Source organism: Lepus europaeus, chromosome 3 (genome assembly GCF_033115175.1).
Source record: "Lepus europaeus isolate LE1 chromosome 3, mLepTim1.pri, whole genome shotgun sequence".
Lineage (NCBI taxonomy): Eukaryota > Metazoa > Chordata > Mammalia > Lagomorpha > Leporidae > Lepus > Lepus europaeus.
This window is the reverse complement of record NC_084829.1, coordinates 79,968,433-79,987,847: the sequence shown is the minus strand read 5'-3', so window position 1 is coordinate 79,987,847 and position 19,415 is coordinate 79,968,433. Positions and strand designations below refer to the sequence as shown.

The following is a 19,415-nucleotide window of genomic DNA, read 5'->3' as shown; positions in this document are numbered from 1 at the left end:
TCATGGAAGGTGGATGTGATCAAATATAAGTGAAGAAAGAGCTATTAAACAAGGCCACTCAGAATGTCTACTGTGCCAATGAATATTCTAGAACTCTGATTCTTCTGAAAAAAAGAAATACTTGCACAAAAGCTGCAAGAGGAAGAAGTAAAGGGGAGACCCATGCAGCTTGAAGATGGAATGACATCCTGACTGGTACAAAATTCAAACAACAATAAAACCTAGCAGAAAGAGAGAAGGACTCATTTAAATGTCCTGCTCAAATCACTTTTATTTGCTAATGGAAAGAGTAAGTATCATCAGTGACGGAGAGTCCATTCATTCTAACATTGGGTCTAATAGGGTTCTCCTTTGAGAGCTCAAGGGCTCTGGGGCTTTGGCTGATCCATCTGCTAGAACTGCCAGGAAATAAAAAGAGGAAAGATAAGGCACAACTACAGCAACTGTGTAAGTGAAACACTTGACCCAGCCCCAGGTAGAGATGGGCACCTTGCTGCTCGTGGTCTCTAGGGCTGCTGGAATTCAACAATCATCAGCCTTTTCCTATTCACTGAACTGGATGTAGAACAGATGCAGGAAGTTAGCTGACCGCCCTGTCTGACTCTCATGGAAGTTAATGCTCACCTAGGCAGGAACTTTCCATGAGGGCAACTGAAGTGCTGCATGTTATTTCCTCTAAGTAAATGATGTGGCCCATGTTTTTATAGAGGAGGGTATTAGCTGGATACCTAGTGTGACAGGTGTTTATTTTGTGTCAAACTAGGATACTTTGTTATGTGAAGTGGCCCTGCAATATAATACAAATGGCCTCTGTTCAACTTTTAAACCAAATATTTGAGATTTAAAATGATTAGTAGTTAGGAGAGTAGCACCTGGTACTCTTGCAGATGCATCATAAGAAAATTTATAGTCATGGCTTCATTGACATTAATTGAACTTTGTTAGCTTTGTTACAAATAGTAGCCTGCCCTCACTCTACAGAGTGAGGCCAACAGAGAATAGATTACCTGCTCTGGACTGGTGACTTAGTGGCATAAGGAGAATTAAATAAGGAGACACTGATCTGACCATGGGATCTGACCTTTAACGCATTGCAGAAGCTACCTTGCAAATGCCAACTTGATTGATATCAGGAAAAATCTGACTTTTAAGGACATGATGTTACTCTCATAAATAATATTTATCAGGTTGTTTATTCATGGATTGCAGGTTTTTTATAGGGTCATAATTGTGAATGAAGCCATTGGAGCTGATCATGTTGTGGTAATTAATTATATTACTGCATAGGATGATAGACTATATATAAGTAATTTTGTCAACTGAAAGGATACCAAGCTGAAATGGATGCAACTAGCTTCTACAAATTAGATTTGGTAAACCTCTACTATCGGACTTCTGTTATACAAGCATTCTTCATAAACTTGATGGAAATGAAATTAAAATATATGTTTATCTTGGTGAAAAAATACCAAATCCATAGCTTTCTCATAATGTACATTTTGAAGACCCTTTGAATTGGGGAAGCCTGAGAACTCAGGGAAGGTCATAAACCAGAACTACCTATAAAGAAAACACATTTCTCATTTGTAATAGAAATAACTGAATATATTATGAGCTGAGAAATTGAGAGGGAAGCTTGCATGTGGATATTCTATATTTTGAATATTTAAATCATGCATTCGAGTATTCCATGAAAGCCTTCATATTACATCCAAGGCCTTTACTTTCTTCTCTCATCCACCTATGGAGAAAACCTGCATGTATTATCAACTCAATGATAATTTCATTTTACTGTAACTCATAAAGAAATTTATTGGCAAAACATCTCGCAGGAGTGTTTTGTTAGAAAAATGAAGGCCATCTGTGCTGGAGTCTCTAGGTAGTGCTTCTATCTTCTCTTTTGTTCTGTAGAATTGCACTGCTTTGTACTCTCTAAGTTTCAGAAAAAGCAATTTTGTAAACGGTGCACTGAAATGCTCTGATGAAGTTATAACTGATAAAGGCACGGAGACGAAGATGCTGCAGTGAAAAATGGGGCACATCAAAGAAAACTGATTCGTAATCATAAAATGCGAACAAGGTAGAATAAAGTGGTGTGTGTGTTGCAGGCTGTCAGTTGCCCACATCCAGGTTTATCCACAGCCTGAGGGAATGATATCTTGTCAGAAGTGCTTGTGGATGCTAATCTATCAACACTTGTTCAATGTCAAGTTGTATCAGAGTGTTCAGTCTCCTTTTGGACTTTAACAGTTGCTTCTTAGCTCTATTATATTTCCTTTGGTCAAATGAACTTTCAGTTGGGCTTTTTTCTCATGTTTCTTTCCGCCTTGGAACTGGGCATCTGAACTGGATCTTAATGCCACATATTCTGTTTACTTTTAAGCAACCTGATAGAGATCTTTAATATAAATTTCCTATTACCTCCCGAACCATATGTTCCAGCACACTCATTCACTCACTTCTGTATCCATTTATTTTATCATCCTTCCTGAGTGGATCAATGATTTTCTTTTCAATCATGGAAAACAATTCCTTTACCCTTTCTTAATGTGGATTATTTTTTTGAAAGAGAGAGAGAGAAAGAGGGAGAAAGAGAGTGAGCGAACTGCTGAATCACCTCCCAAATGTATACAACATCCAGGGCTGGGTCAATTCAAACCCAGAGCCAGAACTCAATCCAAGTTTCCTACATGGATGGTAGGAACCCAGTTTCTCAACCTGTCACTGCTGCTTCCAGAGTGCATTAGCAGGAAGCTGGAGTCAGGAGTCAGATTCCGGTATGGAATCAGGGTACTGAAGTGTGGGATGTGGGCATCCTAGCACCTACACTAAAAGGCTGCTCCCCTATAGTAGACTCTTTTCATGTGCTGCTCTTCTGACAGAAGTGCCTGTCTTTTCCCCCTCCCTTCCATTCATTCCTTTTTCCTTTCTCAGCAAATTAAGCCCTTTCTCTAAAATTCATGATCTCGCCAGCCTTTGTAATGGATTACCACAAGGCTTTCTTATTAGACAATATTTTTATATGAAATAGCTTGTAAATTCTCCCATAATAAAACATTTAGGAGTTCTGCATGGACAAATTTTTAAAATTGCTCCTTAAAATGCTTAGATGAATTCACAAAATGTAATCTCCAGGGAGAAAGTGAATAAAAAGCCATATCTGATATTGGAGCAGCTACTGCTAATACTGTATGTGTATGTGTAAGGGGGTGGCTGCCAATAGTCATTATCAGCTATGGATTTAGATTGTAATACTGTGGAGGGACAGGCAAGGTTGAGGGCCTGTAAGAGGATTTGAAACTGAGCGACATGAATGAAGTTCGGGCTGTAGAAGAGCAACACTTCGAGGTAGAGAAACTGGAAAATAAATCTGCTTGCCTACACAAAGAGACCATGTGGAAGCTTTGCTATCCAAGGTTCCCCTGAACAATTTTATAATCATATGCTTGTCATCTTACAGTTGTTGTTCAAATATACTACCCTGTATGTTTCATGAGCCCGCTAGCAGAGAATCATGAGAAGTGGCAACAGATAAGTGAGATCCATGAACACCTGGGAAAAGCAAACATACAACTCAGGCCAAAGAATTTTCAGGCATTCTGAAGACAAACTCACAATTTAAAATGACAAAATAGTCAAGAAAATAATTCATCATGAACATGACTCAGCAAAAAAAATGAACAACTATCAAGATCACAATCCTAACAAATTTAGATGTTACATTTATCTGTCAGACTTTAAAAGTGTACATTAAAAGTATTAGAATAAGAAATATAGTGCCAAATAGACCAAGTAAAACCTCTAGAAATTAAAATATAAACACAAAAATGTGAATTAGTGACCTGGAATATAAACCTGTACAAAACAGATTGTAATGTGACTTAGATAAAAATTATGGATGATTTGAACTAGAGATAAAAAGAAATAAAGAGTGGGTTGTTTGTTTTGTTGTTGTGGAGTTTCTTGATCTCTTTGTAGATTCTGGTTATTAATCCTTTATCTGTTGCATAGTTTGCAAATATTTTCCCCATTCTGTTGGTTGCCTCTTCACTTTCCTGACTGTTTCTTTTGCAGTAAAGAAACTTCTCAATTTGATGCAATCCCAATAGTTAATTTTGGCTTTGACTGCCTGTGCAATAGATAAAGGATTAATAACCAGAATCTACAAAGAGATCAAGAAACTCTACAACAACAAAACAAACAACCAACTTAAGAGATGGGCCAAGGACCTCAATAGACATTTTTCAAAAGAGGAAATCCAAATGGCCAACAGACACATGAAAAAATGTTCAGGATCACTAGCAATCAGGGAAATGCAAATCAAAACCACAATGAGGTTTCACCTCACCCCAGTTAGAATGGCTCACATTCAGAAATCTACCAACAACAGATGCTGGAGAGGATGTCGGGGGGGGGGGGGGAAAGGGACACTAACCCACTGTTGGTGGGAATGCAAACTGGTTAAGCCACTATGGAAGTCAGTCTGGAGATTACTCAGAAACCTGAATATAACCCTACCATTCAACCCAGCCATCCCACTCCTTGGAATTTACCCAAAGGAAATTAAGTTGGCAAACAAAAAAGCCATCTGCACCTTAATGTTTATTGCAGCTCAATTCACAATAGCTAAGACCTGGAACCAGCCCAAATGTCCATCATCAGTAGACTGGATAAAGAAATTATGGGACATGTACTCTATAGAATACTATACAGCAGTCAAAAACAATGAAATCCGGTCACTTGCAACAAAATGGAGGAATCTGGAAAACATCATGCTGAGTGAACTAAGCCAGTCCCAAAGGGACAAATATCATATATTCTCCTTGATCGGTGACAACAAACTGAGCACCAAAAAGGAAACCTGTTGAAGTGAAATGGACACTATATGAGAAACAGTGACTTGATCAGCCCTTGCCCTGACTGTTGATGAACAATGTAATACTTTATCCCTTTTAGTATTTTTTTTGTTCCACTTAATACTATTGGTTGAACTCTTTAATTAACACACAATTATTCTTAGGTGTTGAAATTTAACTGAAAAGTGATCCCTGTTAAAAATAAGAGTGGGAATAAGAGAGGGAGGAGATGTACAATTTGGAACATGCGCAATCGGACTTGCCTCAAATGGTGGAGTTAGAAATGTGTCAGGGGATTCCAATTCAATCCCATCAAGGTAGCATGTACCAATGCCATCTCACTAGTCCAAATGATCAATTTCTGTTCACAATCGATCATAATGATAGGACTAAGGGTCAAAGGGATCACATAAACAAGACTAGTTTTGCAAATACTATCTGATAGAATAAAAAAGGGAGGGAACGATCCAACATGGGAAGCGGGATACACAGCAGACTCAGAATGGCAGATGTCCTAAATGGCACTCTGGCCTCAGAATCAGCCCTTAAGGCATTTGGGTCCAGTTAAAAAGCCCATGAGAGTATTTTAGGCATGGAAATCCAAGACTCTCTGGCAAAAAACAAACAAACAAACATAAAACCTATATGAAAGACCTCTGCGAGTGAGATCCCAGCGGAAAGAATGGGCCATCAAAGAAGGAGGTACCTTTCTCTGAAGGGAGGAGAGAACTTCCACTTTGACTATGACCTTGTCTAAATAAAATCAGAGTTGGCGAACTCAAAAGGCCTCTATAGCCTTGGCAACTCATGACCAAGAGCCTAGGGTGATTACTGATGCCATAAACAAGAGTGTAAATTTGTTAAGTCAACAGCAGGAGTCACTGTGCACTTACTCCTCATGTAGGATCTCTGTCCTTAATGTGCTGTACATTGTGATTTAATGCTATAACTAATACTCAAACAGTGTTTTTCACTTCATGTTTCTGTGTGGGTGCAAACTGTTGAAAGATTTACTTAATATATGCTAAATTGATCTTCTGTATATAAAGAGAATTGAAAATGAATCTTGATGTGAATGGAAGGGGAAAAGGAGTGGGAGAGGGGAGGGTGGAAAGTGGGAGGGAAGTTATGAGGGGGGAAGCTATTGTAATCCATAAGCTGTACTTTGGAAATTTATATTCATTAAATAAAAGTTAAAAAAAGAAATAAAGACTACACTAACATTATCTAACATATTGTGTTTAATATGAATTCCAAAAGGAAGAAATAGAGTGCAGAATTTCCCTTAAAAACATATATCATATACATACTTTCTTTGCTCTGCTGCATATCAAGCTATCTACCTATCCCTTCCATGTATTCACTCAATAAAAATTAATTCAACTATATACTTTATCTTTTTCATGTGTTATGTTCTGTGTACACAGAGATAAAAATCTGGTTTCATATCTACACTTCCAAAAAATTGGTTAATGTGCAACCACTCTTTGCATGATCAGAAACTCTTAAAGGGAGCAAATTAAAATTTATTTAGGGTCTCCATCAGTGCCCATCCCCAATTCTGCAATGTAAGTACTAAACAGTAAGGTAGCTATGGTAAAGAAAAGGGGCGGAGGGTGCAAAAAGAAAAAGGGCATGACTATGTATATAAGATGAGAAAGAAGAAAATCTGGGTAGATGTTATAAGTCTTCCATCTACAATGACATGGCCCAGCACTTTTTAGGCTTGTGGAATTCTTACTGAAATCTTCATTTCTGAGGAGTCTGAACTCTCAGTGTCCAGTCTGTTTTGGATTTCAGACTCTTCCTTTAATCTTACCTCTTGACTAAAAATGACTCTTTAGGATCAACTGGATTCTAGCCACAGTCCTTCTTGCTCACATTTTGTAGCATTTATCCTGCTTTTCCTTGAGAGCTAGGATCACACACTATTTCCTTATTGTTTTATCCAGTGTCCTAACTGCACAGAAGACAACTGCCACTTCTAATTCAGTGGGGTTATTGTTAAATCTTTTGATGGCAACTTTTCTGTGTTGGATATGGAAAACTCCACATCATCAGAGTAAAAAGTTTCTGAATGAGTCATTGGGTGGAACTGTAAGAAGAGCCAACCTCATTCATCCCTTAGTGCTGGAATTCATGTCTTCATGCTGTAAACTGATTCCTCTTCAGAGAATTTACAAAATCCTCTAGATTGGCATTTCAAGCTTGTAAAATGTTGTGTACTGGCTGACATAATAATGAATCTTTAATAGGTAATTCCAGCTACATCTGGGTGATGAGAAAACAGATATGACTATTGAATTTTTATGCTACTGCCTTACTCCTTTTAATGGCTAAAAGGACTTCTTGGCCAGAATCTATATTATATGACAATCCATGAGGATAAAAAAAAATCTCATAAGTCTATGTTTAGTGTTACTTGAGAATAGTGTCAGAAATGGAAGTCACACCCAAATGCAAAATAAATAAATAAATAAATAAATAAAAGTATGCTCCAAAGATGTAGCAGAATTCAGTGGATTCCTAGTGTAATTAGAGTATTTTACCATAATGCCAAGGAGGTGAGAGGCTCAAGATCAGTTACTTCACTGGTAAACTTGGCACCTGACTCTGACAGCAGCCAAGTCAAACATAGGGAAATTATATCTTTGTTAATGAGCCCATGCATAACCTCTGGCTTTGACAATATGGATGATTTCAGAAATCCACTAAACAGCGATAGGCTGGCTGGAGAAAGGGCTAACTGATAACACAGGTTAATTAAGCATCACCCGCCTACTAAGAACCTTCTGTATAGTGGAGGCATTGTGATGAACATCAAATGAGACACATATATTCTCCTCGTTATCAATGTTTTGACTCTGTATTTTCTAAGGGCTTGACAATCTACTAGATCTTATCAGTCAGAATATTTTCCTGTATAATGTAGACAAAGACATGAACTTGAAGTTCTGCCTGTTTGGAAGAGTTCTTTCCTCCACTTCTCTTCAGAACCACACCTGAGTTGGCTCTATGATCATGGTGGTCTACCTGTGCCTCTTGTCAGTCACAGATTTCTCTTTCATATCACCTAGCCATCAGGGACTTAACACCTGGCAGTGTGCACCCATGAAGTGAGCTGAGAGGGAAATGGCAGCATGGGAGATGCAGCCCTGTTGGAAGAGAACAACAGTTTTATTCATGCTTTTCCTGGAGGATCTTCCTAATGCAAATCTGTAATGTAGAGACTTCTCCTTGATTGTGAGGTCCATCACTTAGAGTCACTTTTGGTCTAAATGGATTGGATAACTCCAAGTTAATGAAGGTCAACTGAGATTACTGATCACCAGACATACCTGGTTAGCAGGACCCAGCTGCAAGCAAATTCCTAACAGATTGTAACCTTCCACATTCCTATGAGACTCTGGCCTGATTCTTTGATTGGGATTTGATACAGGCTTCACATGTTATCTTAGGTGTTTAATCTGCTGGACCATTAAATTGGCTGATTCATAGGGACAAGAGAGCAGGACTGTCTCTGGTGCAGCTTAGGCAAAATGAAAACCCTTGTTCTGGGCCTTATTCAAATTGGGTGTAGTTTCAAGTCATCAAGTAAACAATTTATCTTGTAAAGATAGTGTATCCAAGTATAACTTCCAAAATGATTCCTCTCAGAGTTGTATATATAGGATATTGCAACTTCTATTTACTTTGGGAGGAGAGATGCTGGTTTGAGCCAGGATACTCCTGGTCTGCCAAAAACTTCACTGACCTATCAGAGTGTTCTAATTTTGTGAAGCATATCTTCTAGTTTTTTAATGAGCATTTTTCTAACTTGGGCATCTGGGTAGCAGCTATTCTTTCCTCTTCACGCTATCTTATTACCATCAATATGATGAACCAGAAGATATCTGTGGAATGAGAAATAGTGAAGATTTCTGAGAACTACATTGTGAAACAAAGCTGAGGAGTTGGTGTATCTTGCAGTAGGATAACAAAGATATAATACTTTCTTCCATGAGAAAATAATGGTTTCTTGTGCTTTCTGTTTGTTGAGATTGAAAAAAAAAGAAAACATTGGATCAATGACTGTTGCCAGGTGCCAGTGGCTGCACCATTGAAAAGATTACATCTGAAATAGTAGCTTTTATTGGAATCGTCCACTAACTAGTTCAAGTTATGAAAATTGACTGTTATTTTCTGAGACTCGTTAATCTTTTGTATTAACTAAACTAGAGAATTATATTGGACATGTTAGAATTACACATTGCATTTTCTTGCCTTCAATGGTAGAAAGAAGCTCTGTGCTTCTCCTAGGGGTGTAGAATTATGCCTGGTTTACTGTTATGTACAGAAAGATACATAAGCTCAACTTGGACCTATTTTTCTAGTTCTTATTCTATGAATTGGGAATATAATGTTATTTTTCCAGATACTGAAATGTATTCAAACATTATGGTCAGGACCTGGGGGAAATAACCATGTACTGAGTTGAAGGTCATACCTAGTCAATTGTGAGGGAGGTTCAGCTGAGAATTCTTTTCATAACTTATAGCTTTGGGAATCTATTGGTTTGAATTTGTGTGTGTGTGTGTGTGTAGGGGGTGGGAATCTGCTATGAGGAAAAATGCTACTTCATAAGACATAGTTGTTACATTTGGGGGTTTGAAGGAAATTTAAGGGAAACTTCCAAAACGCCAAGGGTGAGGGTGAGAAGAAAGGAAAAATTTGTGAGGACTCAGCAAGCAATGAACACATAAGAAAGGAGGATTCCAACAAAGGTGGGAGCCAAATTGTCGTTGCTACCAAAAACTGCTATGGCTGATGACAAGAAGTGCATGGGAATTTGCCAAACTTGAGTTTCCTAGAGGGTCTTGAAGCCTAGAAAACTTGATGGTGCTGCAAGTGGCAGTTTATCCCATCTCATAGCTGAGGGAAACCAAAGTCTCTTTGGTGAAAGTATCTTCATTTATGTTCTCAGGTTTTCTATTATTCAAGGTCAACCAAATATGACCCACAAAGATTACTAAGCCTGGAAAGGAACTAGAATACATGAGGAACAATTTGTGTCAGTAACCTACCATACATTTAGATCCACAAAGACTTTGGATGAGAAAATCATAAAATATCATTCCATAGAGGTAGAACATAAAATAGCATTTTAATATTACTTCAAGAAATGAAAGAGGGAATAAGAAAAACTGTACAAGTAACAAGACACTTTGTTAAATGCCCAGGCATATACTTTAAACCATGAAATATAATTTTTAGGAAAAAAAATGCAGTTGTTGGAAATGGATGTAAGAAAAGAAAAATCAATTAACATGGATATAGAAATTGTACTCAAAGAAATTAACTATAATACTACATAAATAAACATGAAGTGTAAAACATGAAAAAAAACATGGAACATAAAAAAAGAAAGTCTAACACCGTGTATGGTGAAAGAACCAGTAGTGGCAAGAGCTTCACCTTGAAGATTGTTATAATTGCAGATTCAGCCACACTGCTGACCTCTTGAATCACAGGTATTAGTTAATAATGATCATATGCACCAGATGACCACATGCACCAAAGAATTTGAAAATAACCATAGTCAGAATCCTAGGCAGAACATAAAGAGAATGGAGCATAGTAATATTTAAGAAGATAATGATTATACATATTTTCCAAAATTAATTGAAGAATTAATTTATACCAAGTAGTATAAATCAAAAGAAACTTAGACTAATTATAATAAAACTGTACAACTCAAAAAAAAAAAAAGGAAATCCCCAAATTACCTAGAGAATAAAGACAGATTGAAGACAATTGGTCAGCACTGTAACGGTGACTTCAATGGCAACAGTAGAAGCAGAAGACAGGAATAAGATCTGAAAAAAAAAAAGAACTGCTTTGTGCACACCAAAGTTGTCTTTAAAGAATAATATCCAACAGAACAAAGGCAATTTCAGATAACCAAAAGTGAGAGAATTTATCAACATATCTTCTTGCAACATAGCAACTTCTAGAGGATGTGTATAAGAAAGAAGATTTATTCTAGATGAAGGTCTGAGAAGTAAGAATGGATGGTGAGCAGAGAAACTAATAAATAGGCTTAAAAATAAACATTATGGAATATAATGATAGTGAAGTTTATGAGAGTTTAAAACAAAGTATGGAATTAAAGTACTTGATGACTAATAATATGTAAATTGGGAAGGATATTTAATGTCATCAGGCAGAAGGCCAATTATATTGACTATGTTGTACTAGGTATTCATGGTAAATTTTCTTTTTTATTTTTCTTTTTAAAGATTTACTTATTTATTTGAAAGAGTTACACAGAGAGAGAAGGAAAAGCAGAGAGAGAGAGAGGTCTTCCATCTGCTGATTCACTCCCCAATTGACTGCAATGCCCAGAGCTGCGCTGATTCAAATCCAGGAGCCAGGAGCTTCTTCCAGGTCTCCCACATGAGTGCAGGGGCCCAAGGACTTAGGCCATCTTCTACTGCTTTCCCACGCCATAGCAGAGAGCTGGATAGGAAATGAAGCAGCCAGGACTTGAACTGGCATCCATATGGGATGCCGGCACTGCAGGCGGTGGCTTGACCCACAGCGCCAGCCCCATGGTAAATTTTCAAGAATAAAATAATAGAAATAAACATTATAACATGTCAAAAGACGTGTAACTACTTGAAAGAATACAAAACTTCTGATTTGACTTTAAATACAAATGTTTACATTGTTTTAAATATATCTAACAAGGATTCAAAATATTATAGCATTTGAGATATACCATCATCTATTTCAAAAGTACACGAAGGAGATTGTCTTTAATAGCCAGACATTTTCCATTATTCTAATTTCCAACTTAAGCTAGATTTACAGTTCTTTCTTCCTTCAAAATTTGTAATTTAGCATTCTTAGAGTTGGAAAGTCTTCAACTAATCACTTACAGTTATTCCCATAAAATTACATTTCTGAAACTTTTTAGTAATTTTTATTTCCTTTGAATGTGCTGTTTACTAAGTCATCAATATGCTTGCTATTAGTACATAATTGATCAAAACAACAAAAATATATTACAGATTTAATCAATATAATGAAGCATAAATGTAAAATTTTATTGCAAATGCATCTTTATTGAGATAGTGCTCTGTTGTTTTAATTAATTCATGTCTCTAAGTGATGCTAAAACATATAATTCAGCAGAAATTATGTTCCTAAGTTTTAATTTAGAAGCTGTAAATTCTGAAAAAATTTTTTGCCCAAATAAGTAGATAGGAATGAAAGTTTTGTTATAGAAAGCTACTCACAGTGAAATTCCTTTGATGCAAATCAATGATTTCCAAAGAAAGGGAGCTGATCTAATGCCCCTCCCTTTTTATTGTGCTGAAATATTTATAACAAAATTTACCATTTTAACTATCTTTAAGTGTACAGTTTAGTGGCATCAATTACATCTGTACTGTTGGGAAGCCATCACACCACCACTGATCTCCAGAACTTGTTCATTTTCTGAAACTACAACTCTGCATCAAGCACCTCCCTTCTTCCCTCCTTCTGGTCCCGGGAGATCACAAGATACCTTTGAGGCCCACCAGGGTCATGTCCCTATCTTAAGGTCAGCTATGCCATATAACAAGATCACAGGAATGGTAGTTTGTCATGTTCATAGCTTTTGAGCATTAGCACAGAAAAATTCCATCTTCCATAGTCTATCCTCTTCCCCTTCAAAATTCACATTCCTCCAAAATGAACAATATATTTGTTTCTGTGTGGGTGCAAACTGTTGAAATCTTTACTTAGTATATACTAAATTGATCTTATGTATATAAAGATAATTGAAAATGAATCTTGATGTGAATGGAATGGGAGAGGGAGCGGGAGATGGGGGGGTGCGAGAGGGAGGGAAATTATGAGGGGGGAAAGCCATTGTAATCCATAAACTGTACTTTGGAAATTTATATTTACTAAATTAAAAAAAAATCCTAGCTGCTTTTTTTTTCTTTACAGAAATTGACAAGATAATCATAAAATTCATATAGAAGTGCAAAGTACCCAGAATGGCTAAAAACATTTTGAAAGACAAGAGTAAAATTTTTGAGGACTCATACTTTCCAATTTCAAAATTCACTACACAATTGCAGTAATCGAGACTATGGTATTGGCATAACAAAAAACATAGATAAATGGGAAAAAATGGAGAGTCTAGAAATAAACCCTCACCTTTATGGTGAGTTGATATTCAACAAGTGTGCAAAGACAAATCAACAGGGAAGAGACTACTATTTTTGACAAATAGTGCTGGGAAATCTGGATGTTCCCATGGAAAAAAATGAAGCTAGACCATTACCTCCCACCATACACAAAAATTAACTAAAAATGAACCATAGACCCAAATATTAGAGCTAATCAAATTCTTAGAATAGAGTACAGGAGTAAGTCTTGCGACCTTGGATGCACAACAGTTTTCTATATATGATTCTAAGAGCATAAGCAACAAAAGTAAAATTAGATAAAATGCAATGTTTTAGTATTAAAAATCTTTGTGTTTCAAAGGACAACATAAAGAAAGTGAAAAGTCAGTACCCTAATTTACATTCCACAGTGGCTGCACTAATTTACATTGCCGCCAACATTGTATAAGTGTTCCCCTTTCTCCACATTCTCACGAGCATTTGTTACTCTCTGTGTTTTGGACTTTAGTGACAGGAAGAGTGAGGAAGGGAGGAATTGAGAGGCTTTGCTCCTGGGTTCATAGAATGGCTGTGCTATGGAGAAGTGAATAAGAACCTGGCAAAAATGCAGGGGGTCAATGTGATGCTGGAGTTGAAGATCTAAGTGGAATATGAAAGGGATTTAAGAAGGAGATGTCTAAAAGCCAATGAGTGTCCTTACAGAACATAACAGCTGATTTTCTTAGTGAACTTGCTATTTGCCAGATACCATTTTATGTACTTGACATGTATTAATTCATTTAACCCTCACAACCACCCTATGAGTTAGGGACTATAAATATTTATATGAATATTTTACAAATGAAGAAACACAGGCTCTGGAAGTTTAAATAATTGCCCAAAGTTCGATATGAACTTACACTCTGAACTTCTCTACCAGTGCTGCCTTTCTAGATAACAAATGGATACTGGTCATTTTCTGAGCAATATTCATCTCCACAGTTCACAACTGCTTTTCATTTGTTTGCAAAAGAAAAAGCAAATCATCCAAAAGTATTTTAATCTTGATTTGTATGACTTGATTTTGAAATATACCTGAAAGTGAAAACAATCATCTTACTGGCAAATAAACTGTTACTGGAATTTGACACTTCGGGCCATTGTGAAGAGCAGGTATCAGGAAGATTTATGTATCAGCCAAGGTTTAGAACTGATGTCACTGCCATGCTCCATAAAAGACAGTCAGCTCTGATCATCTCTCTCTGACTTCTGTAATACAGGTGGAGTTATTGTTTTTGGAGAGCTTGGGATTTTATTTCTACTAAGCATTATTACCTTTGCAGTTACCTTTCTGGAATGATTCCTAAAGATTAATTTGCAAAAGTAATTGTACCTATAGTAAAGATTGCCTGCCATATTCACTCCCCTGATATTTAAAATGACTCACCTCCCTCTCTCACTAAGAGATAATGATATGGCTTTTATTCCTTTTTTCAAAAGGAGGTTATACTGTCTGATATGTGTTCCTGTGAATGAGGGTTGTAGGGGAAAGCAGTCACACACAGCCTGTTGACCCTTACGTGGCTGCACAAACGTGTGCTGTGGGCCTAAAGCATTTCCTTACAATGGAGACAAGGTGCCGGCACAGCCTACATTGTGCGTGTCATCTTGCTTGAGAGCATTTTTCTTTGTTCAGTGTTTGATGTGTACATTTTCATTCTGCTTAAAATGTATGCATCCTACAACACATGGCCAACCCCACTGCTGTCTGTGTTGCTGCCAGAGGAAGGAACGGGGTCTGAAGCACAAATTGGTATTTGCAGACCATCTCCCTGTGTCAGCTGTGTGGCAAGACCCGCTGACTATGGGATGTCTACTGATGCTCATCTTGCTCTCCTGCTTCTCTTTGCGGGAGAAATTGTTGGTCCATGCAGTGCCTGTGGGAGCAGTGTCTTTCTTGGTGACCCTGACACCTGCAAACCATGCAGTGGGGTGATATCTTAGGACTGCTGCTCCTGGTGGTGAGCATTCTTATGCTGTGCTTCACACAGTGGGACTCTTCCTCTGGGTGTGGTAGCAGCTGTCACTTGCTTAACAAAGCCGAGAAAACAACTGCTGGAACTCTTAAGCTTATGTCAAACCTTCACAAGCTAAAAATAACCAAAATGATTCCAATGGTATTCATTTTTAAATAAAGATAAGAAAAAAGAAAAATTGCCTATAATCTCACTAGAAAAATACAATCACTGTTTAGATGTGGGGGCATATTTTTCTAGTTTTTGAATTTTTTCTTTAAAATATATTTTCTTTTAAAAGGAACATAGTTTGTTTTTTTTTTTTTTACAGGCAGAGTGGACAGTGAGAGAGACAGAGAGAAAGGTTTTCCTTTGCCATTGGTTCACCCTTCAATGGCCGCCAGGGCCGACGCGCTGTGGCTGGCACACTGCACTGATCCAAAGGCAGGAGCCAGGTGCCTATCCTGGTCTCCCATGGAGTGCAGGGCCCAAGCACCTGGGCCATCCTCCACTGCACTCCTGGGCCACAGAAGAGAGCTGGCCTGGAAGAGGGGCAACCGGGACAGAATCCGGGGCCCTGACCGGGACCAGAACCTGGTGTGCCGGTGCTGGTAGGCAGAGGACTAGCCTGTTGAGCCATGGCGCCGGCCTAAAAGGAACATAGTTTTTAAAAGATTGCTTATTTGTGTATTTAAAAGGCAGAACTACAGAGAGAAAGAGAATCTTCCATTTACTCATTCATTCCCCAAATGCCTGAAATAGTATAGCTATTGGCCAGGCCAAAGACAGAAGGCTAGGAATTCTATCCAAGTCTTCCAGCTGGGTACAGGAGCCCAAGTATTTGGGCCATCTTCTGCTGCCCTCTCAAGTGCATTAGAAGGAAGCTGGATAGGAAGTGGAGCATCCAGGACTTGAGCTGGTACTCTAATATGGGATCTTGGCGTCGCAAACTGCAGATCAGCCCACTGCACCACAATGGCCAGCCCTGCAAAGAACAGTTTTAGATTTATTTTAAAAAGTTGCAAAGACAGTATAGAGATTCCCATATACCCTGTGTCCAGTTTCTTCTATTATTAACATCATATATTAGTATGGTTATTTGTTACAATTAATGAATCAATATGAATACATTATTGCTAACTATATTATGTAACACTAAGATTGCCTTAGTTTTTATCTTTTCCTCTTTTCCTGTTCCAGATTTCCATTGAGGACAATAAGCCCTTCGTGTTGGTGACAGTTTCTAATACTTCTCTTGTGTTTGGTGACTTTGCCAGCTCTGAGGAATCAGGAATTTTATATAATGTCTTTGATGGGGATTTGTCTAATGTTTTTCTGATGATTAGACTAGGGTAATGGAGGTAAGGAGGACCACAGAGCTGGAGTGCCATTCTGATCACACAGCATCCTGGGCACCTACTATGTATATGACTTATTGCTACTGAAACTTTCAAATACCTGGATGCTGCAGTGTTTCTCAGGTTTCTCCACTGAAAAACTCCTCCCGGCCCAATCCTCCCCTTCATGTTCACTGTGGAAGGAAGTCCCCCTGGACAGCCCACACGTACAGGGGAGAGGGGGTTATGCTCTGCTTCCTTTTGGCAGAGTAGCTACATAAATATTTTGGGATTCTTCTGTGTGAGATATTTGTCTTCTTTCCATCATTGTATTTGTTTATTCAATTATTTATTTATAAGGGTTTGGAATTATAGATTTGTATTTTTATGCTTTGTGCTATAACCTACTACTAATTTATGTATATTTTTGCTTAAATTGTTCAGTTTTGACCATTTGGAGCTCTTTCCGTTGTCTCTTGTGTTCTTACCCTTTATACACCTCCATAATTATGTTTTTGTTTTTTAATATTTTCTTACTTTCTGGTACTGCAAGATGGTACGTCTATTTTTCATGGACCCAGTCCTAGAATCAGTCATTTCTTCAAGGATCCGAGGTCCTTTTATTAGAGAAAAGGTGTTAGGAAGCAAAGTCTGGGTGCTAGGTGTACTTATTAATATTGGGATACCAATGCATATACCCCCTTTCAGCAGAACAGAGCAAGGAAGTATATATGTACACTCATATACAAGTGCATATAGATATATATGAGTACATATGTATATATGTTTATGTGTAACCATCTGTACCTATTTTAAGCTAAACATGAGTACATACTGATGTCTTCAAATCTAATTAATTACTATGTTGATTATTTTAGCTTTCTCCCCTTGCTTGTCGACAACTTCCCACTCCAACAATGAGAAACCTGGCTCCCACCATCTGCCACCCATTTACATAATGGTTCAATTCCAGCACACTATGTATAGGAGAATCAGAATGGTTAGCCCATGTTCCCATGGGAAACAATTTTATTAACTAGAGTGCAGTAGTTACGTGCATTCTATTTTGCCTTTGGCCTTACTATATGAACTAATTTCCAGACTTATCTGGTACCATTTCTCCCATTTTGATAAGCTTGTTCTATATATTTGTAATATAATTGGATTCTATTACAGTCATATAGACAAATGGCAGAGTTCTAACTCCAGCAGGAACTTTTATACAATAGGAAAAATAATGGTCTAGAAGTGGCATGAATGATCTAAAAATAGGCTGACCTCTCTTCCCATCCTCTTGGCATGGGGTGAATGAGAAAATGAACTAGAACTGTCTCCTGCAATCTGTCTCTCAAGAACCAGGGCAAAGAAGTGGGAGCTTTATAAGAATAGCAAAAGGTGTAGGGACACATGTTTGCCATGTTTCAGTGGGAAACTTTGGGAAGGAGGGACACAGTGAATCTTGGGAACAGGGGGAGGAAGTACGGGGCTGTACTGAGACATGGATGTAGAACACAGTGGTAAGTGTTGTTGCTGCTGTTTGGAGCCATACCAAGCCTCGAGTTTTTAACAAAATTCCTGGATAAAATGCCTTCTACCAGTGTAATTTGAGGCTCAAGGTGAAGCTCATGGTCAGCATCCTGCTGTGGCAGAGCCCATTTCAGGTCAAATGGAGGCCATTACTGGGACAGCTATAAAGCAAGCGCTACTATAATAATAAGCATGACAAACAAAATTGAAGGCAGATGCTTATATTCGGAAGAGAATTAAATAGTACCTTCAAGCACTTCCAAAATACCCATTTATCCTCAAATCATGAGTTCATTAATTACAAGTCACTCAGACTTTCTTTAAAGCAATTCTGGGCTGGCGCCATGGCTTAACAGGCTAATCCTCCGCCTTGTGGCGCCGGCACACTGGGTTCTAGTCCCGGTTGGGGCACCAGATTCTATCCCAGTTGCACCTCTTCCAGGCCAGCTCTCTGCTATGGCCCAAGAAGGCAGTGGAGGATGGCCCAAGTGCTTGGGCCCTGCATCTGCATGGGAGACCAGGAGAAGCACCTGGCTCCTGGCTTTGGATCAGCAAGATGCGCAGGCCATGGCGGCCATTGGAGGGTGAACCAACGGCAAAAAGGAAGACCTTTCTCTCTGTCTCTCTCTCTCTCACTATCCACTCTGCCTGTCAAAAAAAAAAAAAGCAATTCTGTATACACTGTATAAAACATACTTATTTGCCCTGTTTTCTGGTAGTGGGTACTTGAAAATAGTGCACTTGTGTTTCTTTAAATATGCTTAATAATTGAAAAATCACTCTGACTACTTTCTCTTTAAAAGAGCATGTACCCGCACCCCTCCTTGTCATGGTCATTTTTCTTAACCCTGGGCCAAAACAGAGGCGGTTTCCATCTTGTGGTTCTCCGCTCAGATCCCAGTGTTTTCTGTGCTTCCACTCCCCTGTCCTAATGGCTTCAGCTGGAGGAAAACTCTGGGGCTTGTACAATGGAAGAGATGGCTAACTTCACTTCCATAGGGAGAGGCAGCAATAGGGAGGATCATTGTCCTAACGAGGGATGGGTCATTCTTTCTCCATATTTGAGGCTAGCATTTTACATTTTAAATAAAATTTTTATTTATTATTATTTATTTTCATTTTAATTGAAAGAGAGGCAAAGAGAACACAGACAAATAGAGGAAGATCTTCCATCAGCTGATTTACTCCTAAATACATGTAATATCTGAAGCTGGACCAGGCCAAAGCCAGGAGCCAGGAACTCCATCCAGGTCTCCTACATGGGGAACAAGGACCCAAGTACTTGAGCCATCACCTGTTGCTTCCCAGGATGTGTACCATCAAGAAACTGGATTGAAAGTGAAGCAGGCACTTAAACCAGGCACTCAGAAATGGAACACAGCATCCCAAGTGGCATCATCTATGCCAAATACTACCTTGTTTTTTTTTTTAATGCACCTCTTCATTTTAAAAATGAAGTTATTTCATTTTTAAATTTTAAACTGTCATATTTTAATTCTCAAAATTGTCATAGGTCCCCAGGATCATCAGACTCTG

General features: G+C 38.2%; 1 protein-coding gene across 4 annotated transcripts in view; it reads left to right on the top strand.

The window, feature by feature from the left end:
• Nucleotides 1-19,415, top strand: part of UBE3D (ubiquitin protein ligase E3D) — a 460,276-nt gene that overhangs the window by 216,954 nt on the left and 223,907 nt on the right. Inside the window, exon 11 of one of the 4 annotated variants that reach the window (XR_009865559.1) lies at nucleotides 19,015-19,031. The exons of the other annotated variants lie outside the window; for them this stretch is intronic. The gene's annotated coding sequence lies outside the window, so the exon portion shown is untranslated. Of the gene's footprint in view, nucleotides 1-19,014; nucleotides 19,032-19,415 lie in introns of those variants that run through there. 4 annotated transcript variants of the gene reach the window in all.